At 37.8% G+C, this 14,074-nt stretch overlaps 1 protein-coding gene across 8 annotated transcripts in view; it reads left to right on the top strand.

Annotated features, from left to right (window-relative positions):
• Nucleotides 1–14,074, top strand: part of UBE3D (ubiquitin protein ligase E3D) — a 203,906-nt gene that overhangs the window by 66,504 nt on the left and 123,328 nt on the right. The gene's annotated exons all lie outside the window — the stretch shown is intronic.

Below are 14,074 nucleotides of genomic sequence, written 5' to 3'. Positions count from 1 at the left end.
CCAGCAAATAAGAAAATCTTACTATCACATGAGCCAAAATTTCTTTTTTCTTTTATTTTTTACTCTTTTTGAGACAGGTTCTCACTCTGGTGATCTCCCCAGGCTGGAGTGTAGTGTAGTGAAATCTCGGCTCACTGCAGCCTCAACCTTCTGAGCTCAAGCGATCCTCCCACCCCAGCCTTCCAAATAGCTGGGATTATAGGCACACACACCATCACACCCAGCTACTTTTTGTATATTTTATAGAGATGGTGTTTTGCCTTGTTGCCCAGACTTGTCTCAAACTGCTGGGCTCAAGTAATTCACCAACTCAACCTCCCAAAATGTTGGGATTGTAGTCATGAACCATTGCATCCAGTGAGCCAAAATTTCTATTAAATATAATCCTCATTAACTGTATTAGGATAAACAGAATAAGTGACAAAACATAAATGTTTACGTCACAACTCTCTTTTTATGTAAAGAAAATAGGAAGAATAGACTTGTTTTTATTAAATGTTTGTGAGGAATTTCATAGTTACAAAGCTCCTTTAATTTATATTTTTAGGACAAAAAGACTTAAGAGAATGTAATTACCAAGAGTAAAGAAGTGTTTTTTATTTAAGCTGAAATTGAATTCTCTTCACTTTATAAGTTACATGAGTCCTAGTATTGGTATTGGTAGTGGTTCTTCCCACATTTTTCAAAGAATAAAGTATCTAACTTAGGAATGTGAAAATTTTAGCTGGGAAGAACAATTCTACATTCAACTATTATTATTAGCATTTTCTCAGAAAATATATTGAGGAAAAAACAATGATGAAATGTTATATTTATCCCTAGCTTTAGTAGAATATAGAGACTAAATTGTATAAACTAATTTGGTTTCTTTTGCTACATATTGCTAAATATTGCCTCCAAAATAGACTTGCTGTTTTAGTTTAAGATATTTTAAAAACTGGGGTTTTTCCAGTGAAATAAAAATACGTATAACCTTACCCATATATATTTCAGACTCCTAGAATAGTATTAGTAGTTTTCTTGTAAAGTAGTGTTTTCTTATTTTTTCTTTATTTCAGCAGTAAAATTGAAACTTTACTTAATTTTTAAAATTGTGTTTAGAAACACATAACACAAAATTTACTATTTTAACCATTTTTAAGTGTACACTTCAGTAGTGTTAAATATACTCTATTGTTGTGAAACAGATATCCAGAACATTTATATCTTGCAAATCTGAAACTCCATACTCATTAAACCACAGCCCTCTTTCCCACTCACCCCAGCCTCCGGTAACCACCATTCTACTTTCTACTTCTATGAATTTAACTATGTTATAGTTGGCTAGAGCTGCCATAACAAAATACCACAGACTAGGCCTTAAACAGCAGGCATTGATTTTTTTCTGAAGGCTAAAAGTCTAATTTTAGAGGCTAAAAGTCCAAGATCAAGGGTTGGTTTCTGGTGAGGCTTGTAAATGGCTGCCTCCTCTCTGTGTCCTCACATGGCTTTCCCTCTTGCACATGTCAAAGGAGAGAGAGATCTCCTTTGTCTCTTCCTCTTCTGGTAAGAACAGGAGCCCTATCAAATTCAGGACCTCATTTAATCTTAATGACCTTTTGTCTCCAAATACAGGAACATTGGAGTCCTGTTTCCATATACAGGGACATCAGGCTTCTATCTCCAAATACAGAGATATTGGGGATAGGGCTTCAACTTATTAATTTGAAGGGATGTGATTCAGTCCATAACATTGACTGCTTTTTGTTTGTTTATTTGTTTTTGAGCCAGAGTCTCACTCTGTCACCCAGGCTAGAGTGCAGTGACACTATCTTAGTTCATTGCAACCTCTGCCTCCCAGGTTCAAGCAATTCTCCTGCCTCAGCCTCCCAAGTAGCTGGGATTATAGGCATGAGCCATCATGCCTGGCTAATTTTTGTATTTTTAGTAGAGAAGGGGTTTCACCATATTGTCAGGCTGGTCTCGAACTCTTGGCCTCAAGTGATCTATTCACCTTGGCCTCCCAGTGTCCTGGGAGTAAGTTTAAGCCACCGTGCCCAGCAAATATTGACTACTTTTTGATATCTTCTGTAAGTAGAATCTTAGTGTTTGTCTTCTTGTGACTAGCTTATTTCATTTAGCGTGATGTCCGCAAGTTTCATTCACATAGTAGTATGTGACAGGATTTCCATCCTTTTCAAGGCTGAATACCATTCCATGGTATGTATATATTACGTTTTGTTTATCCTTTCATCTGTCAATGGACATTTGGGTTGCTTCTACCTCTTGGCTATTTTGCATAGCACTGCTGTGAACATTGGTGTACAAATACCTCTTTGAAGCCCTCTTTGCAGTTCTTCTCTTTTTTTTCTTTTAATTAAAAAAAAAAACACAGAGACAGCATCTTACTATGTTGCCCAGGCTGGTCTTGAACCCCTGATCTCAAGTTGATCCTCCAGCCTCAGCCTTCTAAAGTGCTGAAACTGCGTGCATGAGCCACCATGCTCAGTCTCAATTCTTTTGGATATATATCTAGAAGTGGGTTTGCTGGATAATATGATAGTTCTATTTTTAATTATTTGAGGAACCTTCATACTGTCTTTTATAGCAGTTGAAGCATTTTACAATCCTATCAAAAGTACACAAGCAGTCCTATTTCTCTACATCCTTCCTAGCACTTGCTATTCTGGTTTTTGTTGTTGTTGTTAATAGCAGCCATCTAATGGATATGAGGTGATATCTTTGTGGTTTAATTTGCATTTTTCTGATGATTGTGATACTGAGCATCCTTTCATGTTTGTTTGTTATTTGTATAACATCTTTAGAGAAATGTCTGTTTAAGTCTTTTGCCCCTTTTAATCAAGTTCTTTTAATTTGTTGTTAAGTTACATGAATGCTTTATATTCTGGATATTAATCCCTCATCAAATAAGTTCTCTCATCCTGGAGGTTGCCTTTTCACTTTGCCCATCGTGTCTTCTGATGCACAAAGGTTTTTAAGTGTGAGATAGTCTCATTTGTCTATTTTTGCTTTTGTTGCCTGTGCTTTTAGTGTCATTTCCAAGATATCATTGCCAAACTCTGCTTAATTCTGAGACACTGCACCTGATGTGGCAAAGACTGTCATTGCCTGAAACAACTTTGGAAATAAAATTAGGTTGTTTTGAGAATATTTAGAGGAAATTGTCTTTTTGGTTCATTAAAAACAAAACAAACAAAGGTTAATTATGCTGATTTTGTATTCAGCAGAGTACCTAAGACTATTACTTAATAGTTATGTAACTTGCTGAAACAATTTATGTTAACTTATTTGAATAGTGTTAATATGATGCTAGAGTAAATGAATGAATGAATTGACAAGTGTCACCACACCCTAAAGAGTGTAATCTCAAGTAATTGTTTGTTCCACTTCCCACTTAGGAGTCACAAGGTGACATTGTCAGTGCATCCTAATTGAGTACATTGCCTTTGCAGCATAGGATAAACTTAAATTGCATGTTTAAGTTTTACATTTTACAATTGAGAAATCTGAAAACCAAAAAGAGAAATAACTTCAGGCAGTCAGTATGTTACTGACAAAACTAGAATTAGGGTTGAGTTGTCCTGATTTCAAATTCACAGCTTTTCATTGTATCATGTAGTCTCTCACCATAAAATATTAGGACATCCGAAAAGGCCACTATGAATTTTTTTCCTCAAGAGAAACTCTCCTGGTAGTTTAGAATGTTGATTACTCCCCAAAATATACTGTGTGCTATACTATATTCAGTGAAAGTTATGTCTCTTAATCTGTAACATCAATAGCAGAAACTTCTGATTTACAGTATGTGCATATCTGATGTTAGATCAGAAGTTATGGGTACAAATGTGATTTTCTTTAGATGTCCAATGCCTTATCTCCTTAGAATAGAAGTCTATTGAGGGGAAATTAGTCTAAAGATACAGAGAAGTAGTTAGGTGCCTATGAAAAAATATAAATGCATCATTTGAAATCACTTTTCACATATTTGTCTGTTATTATGTTATCACCAAAATGGATTCATCAAGGGACCACTCATTAAGCAGATTAAACATGTATTTTTTTCATTTGTAAATGGCAAATGTCTCCTTTAAAATTGTTAGTATAATCATGAACTGCACAGTGACATTACAGTGACTGACTGCATGTGTGGCAGTGGTCCCATAAGATTATAATACTCTATCTTTCCTGTACCTTTCCTCTGTTTAGATATGTTTAGATACATAAATAATTACCATCGTTTTAGCGTTGCCTACAGTGTATTCAGTACAGTAATGTGCACTGTGGGTCTGTAGCCTAGGAATAATAGACTGTATCACTTAGGTTTGTTTGAGTATACACCATTATGTTCACACAAAGATGAAATCGCCTAATAACGCATTTCTCAGGACGCGTCCATGTTGTTAAGTGACACACGACTGTACAGTGGCCTAAACTAAAACTTATTTTATTTGAAATTCCTTTACTATCCTTGAATCCATTAGTAATCACAAAAGAAGAGACAGAAAATAAGACATAATAAAAGGAAACTTTTTTCCCTAGAAATTCCAGGTTTCCTATGAAAAGCAGTTATTATCTTGAGATTGCTTCTTTGAGGAGAATATTTCCTTTTTCTGATGAAAGAATATGAAACAAGTATAATCATGACCTGTGAGAATAAAAAGGGCTTAGGGACCAGGACTGGGTAGAGGATGGAAGGGGAATCTGTATATAAAATTGTTTTTCTCTGTTCTGTGTTTTCTAATTGTATATGAGATAGTTTATGAGTCAGACCTGAAGTAGTTATCTTAACCTTTCATATGAAAAAGGATTAAGTTTTTCTTTTTCCTCTTTTTTATTGCCTCCAGCTATACTTGGTACTATATTAATAAGTGATTTCAAAGCAGGAGAAAAAAGATTTTGCCAAAAAGGAACTTATGGTCAAGTTAAGGCAACATAGTAAATATACCCCCAGAATTTATTCAAAAGACCAAAATGGATATAAATGCTAATATCTTAGTCTCTTCTGCTGTTATAATGAAATATCTGAGACTAGGTAATTTATACACAACAGAAATGAATTAATCCGGATTCTGGAGGCTGGGAAGTCTAAGATCAAAGTGCCAGCAGGTCCAATGTCTGGTGAGGGCCCCGTCTTTGCTTCCAAGATGGTGCCTTGTTGCTATATCCTTACATGATGGATGGGATACAAGAGCAAAAGAGCCCAGCTAGCCCCTACAAACTCTTTTAAAAGGTGATAATCTCATCTCCATGAGGGCAGACCCATCCTGGTCTAATACTGTTGCATTGGGAATTAAGTTTAAAAAAGACTTTTGGAGAGGGCACAAACATTCAGACCACAGCAGCTACGGAACAAGTTTTCATGAAGAATAGTATTTGTTCGCTGAATTAAAGAAAATAGAAAAAAAGGCAGTAAGTACTGTCCCCCGTCCACTTCTCCTCCAGGAAAAACTGAAAAGAGCTGGAAGGGAAAGCATGCACATGTTCATATGGTAGATTCTAGCTAATAGGAGAGTATGTGGCTCCCAGAGGACTTGGGAGGGTGGGTGAAGGGTCAGCCACCTACTGTAGAGATACTCACATTTATCTCTTTCAAATATTAGTCTATACTCAAGGGGGATTTTTGGAAGAAAGGGTTCCACAGCTGAGAAAAGATTAAGAACCACTCTGATATGAGGTAATATTAAAGAATCTGTGATATGCGTTTCACCAGATTGTGCTTGAATCCTCTGGGTTAATGGCAAAGTTATGACTTAGAAAACAACTACACTGAAGTTCTAATTGTTAGAATGGTCGTCTTTTCATTTGAGAGAAATCTGCCTCCTCAACACTCTTCCAGAACTGCTAATTTTTTAATGTGATAGCTCTTCAGTTACTCAGATAACCTGCTGCTCTCTCCAGGCCAAACATCCTCAGATGGGGTGGCTTCAACCTTCCCTTTCCTTGCACAATCTCTTTTTCCTTCTGGTCCTTCCTCTCTCCTATTACCATCTTGATTGCCTGTAAGAAGGTGTTACCCAGAATCCTGTCAATGTTGTGTAGTAAGAGGTGAAATGGAGAGAAGCTAAAGCTAAGGATACATCCTACAAGGCTGCTGTAGGAAATTTAGATGTAAAGGGAGAAGGCATCTTCAATGGAACTAAACAAAAGAAGCTGAATTTTAAGAATCCATAGAATTTGGGCAGTTAATAGAAAAGTGTTCAACCTCAGGAATTAGAGAAGGTCATTGATTCATTCATTCAGCAAATACTTATTAAATGTATACTCTTGTGCTAGGTATTAGGAATTTAATATTGAACTAAAAGAGACCTTGTGCCTTGTATCACAGACTTACTAAAGTCTAGCAGGAAAAATAAATAAATGCAAAATTGCAAACTGATCAGTGCTATGATGAAGAGATAAATGGTGCTATGAGAACAAATCAGAGAGAGACCAACTGGGTCAGGATAGGAATCCATGAAGAATTGATGCTTGGGCTGGGTGCAGTGGCTCACACCCAACACTTTGGGAGGCCGAGGTGGGAAGATCACCTGAGGTTGGGATTTCGAGACCAGCCCAACCGACATGGAGAAACCCCCGTCTCTGCTAAAAATACAAAATTAGCCAGGTGTGGTGACACATGCCTGTAGTTCCATCTACTTGGGAGGCGGAGGCAGGAGAATCGCTTGAACCCAGGAGGCAGAGGTTGTGGTGAGCCGAGATTGCACCATTGCACTCCAGCCTGGGCAACAAGAGCGAGACTGTGTCTCAAAAAAAAAAAGGATTGATGCTTGACTGCTACCTGAAGGATGAGAAGGAGTTTACTCTGTAAAGAGCTTCTAGGCAAGGGGTGGGAGGTAGCACAGTGACAGGAAGGTAAAGGTGACTGCAATAGAGAGAGAGAAAGAGAGAGAGAGCAGCAGGCATAGGGTAGGCAAGAGACAAAGCATCTCAGGGTCCCAAAGGGAATTGAAAGAATTTGGTCTTTATCCTAAGAACAATAAGAACTGGTTGAACATTTTATCCAGAGAGAAGGAAGAGGTGGTTTAATTTAAGCTTCAGAAAGATTATTCTGGCAGCCATCTAGAGAACAGTTGGATTTGGGTAGATCAGACAGGAAGCTATTGCAGTAGCTTAAGAGAAATTATTATAGTTTGGACCTGGGTGATGGTAGCTGTGATAGATTTGAGAGATACTTAGTAAGTAAAATTGCAGTACTTGGTGACTGATTGGATTTGGGGAATGGGCCACTATATACTGGGATAGATAACACTGGAAGAAGATAAAGTGTTGGGAGAAGATAATTGGTTCAGTTTTGTACATGTTGAGTTTGAGGTACTTTTGAGTTTTTCAAAAGGGAATAGCAAACAGAATGTTAATATATACACCTGGGGTTCAAGTGAAAGGTTGGGGGGTGGATCTGTAAATTTGTGAGCCATCTGCATATTGGTCTGAAGCCAAAGACATGGGTAAGACTATTTAGGAAAAGAGAAGAGAAGACAGAGCAGTGAAGAAGTCCCACATTTATGGGCTAAAGGAGGGTGCTTCTGGAAAGGAGATGGAGGAATGGTGAGACAGAAGGAAAACAACAGTGTTGCTTTTTAGAAGCTAAAGGAGGAAACTGCTTTAAGAAGGAGAAAGTGGTCGAATGCTGCTGAGAAAGAGGTCAAGTAAGATGTTGAATGTAAAACATGCATTGGATGTAGATTACAAAGGTTATTAATGACTTTAGCAGGAATTATCTTGTAGGGTTCCTGGGATGGGATGGAATGGGTGAATAATGAGTGAGAGGTGATATGAGAGACAGTAAGTGTGTACAGCTGTTTCAAGAAGTTTGACTGTGAAGGGCAGAAGAGAGAGGTAGGGAATGGGAAGCTACTTAAGGTAGGCAGGTGGGGTTAGAGTCACTTTAGTCTATTTAAAAGCCAACACTGGCTCATGCCTATAATCCCAGCACTTTGGGAGGCTGGGGTGGATGGATCACTTGAGGTCAGGAGTTCAAGACCAGCCTGGCCAATGTGGTGAAACCCTGTCTCTACTAAAAATACAAAAATTAGCTGGGTGTGGTGGTGTGCATCTATAGTCCCAGCTACTTGGGAGGCTGAGACAGGAGAACTGCCTGAACCCGACAGGTGAGGGTGCCATGAACCGAAATCGTGCCACTGCACTCCAACCTGGATGACAGAATGAGACTCTGACTCAGAAAATAAAAATGCCAACAGGGAAGCTCTCTGTTGAGAAGAGGTTGATTACACATGAGAAAGAAGGAAGGACTGATAACGCAGGATTCCAGGACAAGATAGGATGGTCTGGTATCTCAAGCTCTGGTGGAACAACCAGCCTCAGGAGGAGGATATCTCCCCTTTTGTAACAGGACAGAAGATCAGTATTAGAGTTGATGGAATAGATTTCATATTGGGTTTTGAGAACATGAAATACTTGTCTTCTGATGGCTTCTGTTTTGTAAGATAGGAGTCAAAGGGGAGGAGGCACAAGAGGGAAAGGGATGAGGGTAGTGGAGAGTTGCAGGTTTGAAGAGAATGGAAAAGATTTAAAATGATCATTTGGAGAGGAGATGAGTGAGATGACCAGAGATGTGTGTAATTGGTAGGCATTGTTCATTGCCCATTTGAGATTCATGATCACAAATTCATAGTGATATTAACCTTTCTTATGCTGTGATTTTTTCCAGCTTATCTTCTACTAAGTGCTAGCACAGAGAATGAGTTCATCAGGGTTAAAGTTTGATTGTTCCCATGCAAAGAGTACTGTGTAACTCTTGTATTAAATATTATTTATAGTGATGGACTATAGATTCTATTGGGCCTGTTTTAATGACTTAAGAGTTGGAAAGAAGCTGTAGCTTTAATCACTTACCGAAACTTAGATCTGGTAGAAGAGAAAGCTTTTAATTATATAGATGAAGCTTCTTATAATTTTTTTTTAAATATCAAAGATTATTGATGGGAAATGATCCCCTTAAAATATATTAAGAAAAACTCTAATCCCTTAATGGAGTTTTAGCACTTATTCAGGTACATGCCCTGAGTTAAATTTCCTTCAAGATTTTCCTTATGAGTTTTGTAATCTCATTTTGTAAGGAAATGTATTGGCCTAATGTGAGATGACAAGTATAAAGAAAACAGTGCATAATCTTTAGTGTCTGCCAGAATTTTAGTTTGACATTTGTCATGTAAAGCAACTGCAATGTTCCTGGCTGGTTCTGCTTTTATTTTAGACTTTGGGTTTGAAAAATAATCTTTGAATCCTAAAGTCAGCTGGAGTAGAGGGAAGAAGTCAGTTTCTTTCATTATCACTTGGGGACTTTTTATCCCAATGGCCATAAGAGCCCTCCAGGTGCATGCACCTCTATTGCAAAGCAAAATAAAAGGAACATTTCATTATTGGAGTTCCCACTGTTAAGTCTAGCTGCTACTGTAACATCCACTGTGGGAGGAAATGCTTGTTCCAGGGACCTACGCAAGGCTTCTAGCAATAGTGCCATCCTCCGTGGGACACCCTCTGCCTCACTGCACAGTATCAACTGCCAGAACCTTACTCTTGTGATTTTCTCTCCGTGTTAGAGAAAACTGTCTCCCTTATTTAAGAAAATTAATCATTGCTAATTCCCCTAATAAATAAATGGTGAAGGCATTCTCCTTGTAAAATAATTTCAAATCACAGGATCAATTTCAAATCCCTTTACTACCATTTCTAATTTCACTCCCATCTGTACGACCACTGTAACGAGGTCGCTGTATATCTTGCCAGACCTTTTACCTAAACGTATACATATATTTATACATGCCTCTAGAAGTATATACAAACATAAATAATATATACCATAGTGTCTTTTTGCAATTTATTTTTCACACAACATTATATCTTCTCAGGTCATATAGATGTATCTCATTCTTTAAACCTATATTCCATAAGTATTTTATGATTTATTTAGTCATTCTATTAAAATTATTTTTAATTTTTATTTGATACAATTCTGCAGTGAAGACCTTTGCACATGCCTTCTTGTGCATCTCTGCAACAAATTCTTTTTTTTTTTTAATTAACTTTTTGAAGAGTGTTTACTCTAGATAGGGGTTATTTTGCTGGAGAATTTTTTTTTTAATACTTTAAGTTCTGGGTTACATGTGTAGCTTGTGCAGGATTGTTTCATAGGCATACACATGCCATGGTGGTTTTCTGCATCCACCCCCCAGTTATCTACATTAGGTATTTCTCCTAATGTTATCCTTCCCCAATCCCCCCACCCCCTGCTATCCCTCCCCTATCTCCTCTGCTCCTCAACAGGCCACGGTGTATGATGTTCCCCTCCCTGTGTTCATGTGTTCACATTGTTCAACACCCGCTTACGAGTGAGAACATGCAGTGTTTGGTTTTCTGTTCTTATGTCAGTTTGCTGAGAATGATGGTTTCCAGCTTCATCCATGTTCCTGTACAGGGCATGAACTCATCCTTTTTTATGGCTGCATTGTATTCCATGGTGTCTATATGCCACATTTTGTTTATCCAGTCTATCCTTGATGAGCATTTGGGTTGGTTCCAGGTCTTTGCTATTGTAGACGGTGCTGCAGTGAACATACATGTGCATGTTTCTTTATAATAGAACAACTTATAATCTCTTGGGGATATACTCAGTAGTAGGATTGCTGGGTAAAATGGTATTTCTATTTCTAGGTCCTTGAGGAATCACCACAATGTGTTACACAATGGTTGCACGAATTTATACTCCCACCAACAGTGTAAAAAGTGTTCCTATTTCTCCACGTCCTTTCCAGCATCTACTTTCTCTGGATTTTTTAAATGATCACCATTCTAACTGGCATGAGATGGTATCTCAATGTCGTTTTGATTTGCATTTCTCTGATGACCAGTGATGATGAGCTTGCAACAATTTGTTTAAAGTGGATGGAAAGAAGTGGTGGTGATGTTCCTGTGATATATTTATTTTAAAATTTTTAAAACTTCATTTTGGAGTAATTTTAGATATGTAGAAGAGTTGCAAAGATGCTACAGGCTGTGCCTGTGTACCTGTAACCCATTTTCAGTTTCCCCTATGTAAGATGATAATATTATGGCATCTTTGTCAAAACTAAGAAACCAACATTGGTGCATTGCTATTAACTACATTTCAGACTTAATTCACATTTCATCAGGTCTTCCAGTAATGTCTTTTTATAATTCCGGGATCCTATTCATGATACCACATTGCATTAATTTGTCGTATCTCTTTTGTCTCCTCTAGCCCATGATAGTCTTTTCTTGTTTTTCATAACCTTGACAGGTTTGAGGAGTATTGTTTAGGCATTTTGTAGTATGCCCCTTCATGCCTAATGTTTTTCTCATGATTAGACTGGGTGGCGGGTTTGGAGAAAATAGCATCACATTATATCAGGGTATCCACATGCCGTCACTGGCAATGTTAGCCTTGATAACTTAGCCAAGGTAGTGTTGGTCAGGCGTTTCTACTAAGCTGCTCTTTTTTTCTTCCCATGCTGGATTCTTTGGAATTGAGTCACTAAATCTAGCCCACACTCAAAGGGGTAGGAGTGATAAGCACTATTTCCTGGAGGAAGGTATTGTCTTTTATTTGGAATTTTTCTGTAAGAAATATTTGTTTCTTCTCAATGGTTTGTTCATTCAATTATATCTTAAGGACTTGTGTATATTTATTTTATAGTTTGGGTTGTAATCCAGTACTGTGCTATTTTGTTATTTATTTATTTGTTTATTTTGTTGCTCAAATTGTTCCAGCTTTGGCCATTGGGAGCTCTTTTGGGCTGACTCCCATGTCCCTTTGTCTAACCCCAAACTTTTAATTTTTGAGTACCTCCTTGCTTCCTGATCTCACAAAATACTCCAGACTCACCTTATATTTTCCCTGCCCCAGCCCTAGATCAACCATAAAAGAAGCCCTTGTTCATTTTTATCAGAGGTTGGAAGTACTCCCTACTACTGATGTTTTTTGTTTTTTTGAGATGAGTCTTGCTCTGTGTCCCAGACTGCAGTGCAGCAGCATGATGTCAGCTCACTGAAACCTCCGCCTCCCAGTTCAAGTGATTGTTCTGCCTCAGTCTCCCCAGTAGTTGGGATTGCATGTGCCTTCCACCACACCTGGCTAATTTTTGTATTTTTAGTATAGACGGAGTTTCACCATGTTGGCCAGTCTGGTCTCCAACTCCTGACCTCAAGTTATCCACCTTCCTTGGCCTCCCGAAGTGCTGGGATTACAGGCATGAGCCACCATGCCCAGCACTACCAATACTTTAAAGGTTAAGAGCTACTGTCCAATTGCTCTCTTATGGGCGTTTCTAGTTGACACCTTTATTTTTCTCCTCAGACCTGTTAAAATACTTGATACTATCAGGCTTACTAATTTTGGCCTGATAGAATTGTGTCTTTTTTAAGTGACTGTTTCTCTGATTGCTAGTGTGGTTAAACATCTGTTTATGTTTATTAGACATTTGAGCATCCTTTTCTGTGACTAGCCTGTTCTTGTTCCTTTACCTACTTAAGCTGGTTACTGGGGGCGGTGGAGGGGAGGAGGGAGAGTATGTGTGTCTGTGTGGGTGGTTTGTGTGATCGTTAGTATTAATCCTTTATCTGGTTTTGATGAATAGTCCTTTTTTCACCCTGTAACTTACTTTTAAATTATATAATTTCTTTTGACATACAGAAGTTTTAAATTTTGATACTGTCGCAATTGAAATTGAAGACTTTTGCTTTTGTATAATGTTTAAGGAGATCTTTCTAGCATGCCCACTTATGCTTTTATTGCAAACTGCGGATTCAAAGATCTCAAATGAACACAGTTGTTAAGCAAAATTATTTGCTTTTTCTGAATCCATAGCATTTGGCATTATTCATGGTTTCTTCTTGGAAGTGTTTGCCTTGGCATTCTCCTGATTTTCTTCTGGCCTCTGACCTCTTCCCTTTCTCCTTATTTCTACTTTTTTCTGTAGTTTGCTAGCAGCGTATTCTCTCTGCCTCCTTCTTCCCCTTTGCTAAATTTATCTGCTTTCATAAAGGAAACTCTAATTTCTGTTGAGTAAAAACATTCAAGCCTACATTTCCAGTCCTTTCACTTAAGTTATTTGTTTACTTCTCCCTCTTGTCTCTATGTTGTCCCTGCTGCATATCCCACTAACTTCTCAAATTCAGTATGCCCAAGGCAGAAGAAACTCATTACCATTCCTGGCAAACATATCTTTCCCCTTATTTATGTGTCTACCAATGGCATCATGATTCTCCTGGTCACTGGACTCAAAAGCTAAAGTTGGCCCCACTAAACCTAAAATTGTTTCTTACTTCCCCCACATCCAGTGTGTTATGAAGTCATATTCATTCGGTCTTCAAAAACTCCTTCACATCCATTCTTTCTTTTCTCTTCATCATTATGTCAAGCTAGTTCAGGTTTTTGTCCTCTTCATGTGGTATTTACATGCATCTCTTCAACCTGTCTTACCTCGAATCCACCTAGCCTGGTCATTACATTCATACCCCTGCCTCCGTTTGCCTGCTGTAAATCCTTATCTCCTTGGATTAGGATTAGAGGTCTTCTGTAGCCTGGCTCCAGTTTAACTCCCTACCCCTGCTTTCTCCTGTGCATGTCATACTCTTTGTCATATCCAATCAGAATGGTAAACTGCAACTACTCAAATGTTAATTCATCTGTGCAGGTCATGTACAGTTCATTGTGTTTTCTCAGAGTACTCTCAACCTTCCATTTCAGTTAGGATCTATCTTTTTGGTAATATTTCTGTAAGTAGGGGATTGATATACAAATTAGTGTTTTTGCTTATAAGTATTGCATGGGTAATGTCATTAACAAATATATTAACATTTTTTCTTCTGTTGTCCATGGCTAATAAATTATTTCTTACATCTTTGGGAATTAATTAAAAATTAATATAAATTAATATATGAATACATGGAAGTTTATTTTAGGTTCTATGGATTATTGTTTTACTCCTATTTCCCTAGAATCTGTTATTTCCATTTTTTTCTCCATTCAGCAACTTTAAATAATATCTTTACTGGTGATGTGACTTAACCTTGCTAATTTTATCACAGAGTTTGT

This window comes from Callithrix jacchus, chromosome 4, assembly GCF_049354715.1.
Source record: "Callithrix jacchus isolate 240 chromosome 4, calJac240_pri, whole genome shotgun sequence".
NCBI classification, from domain to species: Eukaryota; Metazoa; Chordata; class Mammalia; order Primates; family Cebidae; genus Callithrix; species Callithrix jacchus.
Note: the sequence above shows the minus strand (reverse complement) of the source record. Positions and strands in the feature narration are given on the sequence as shown.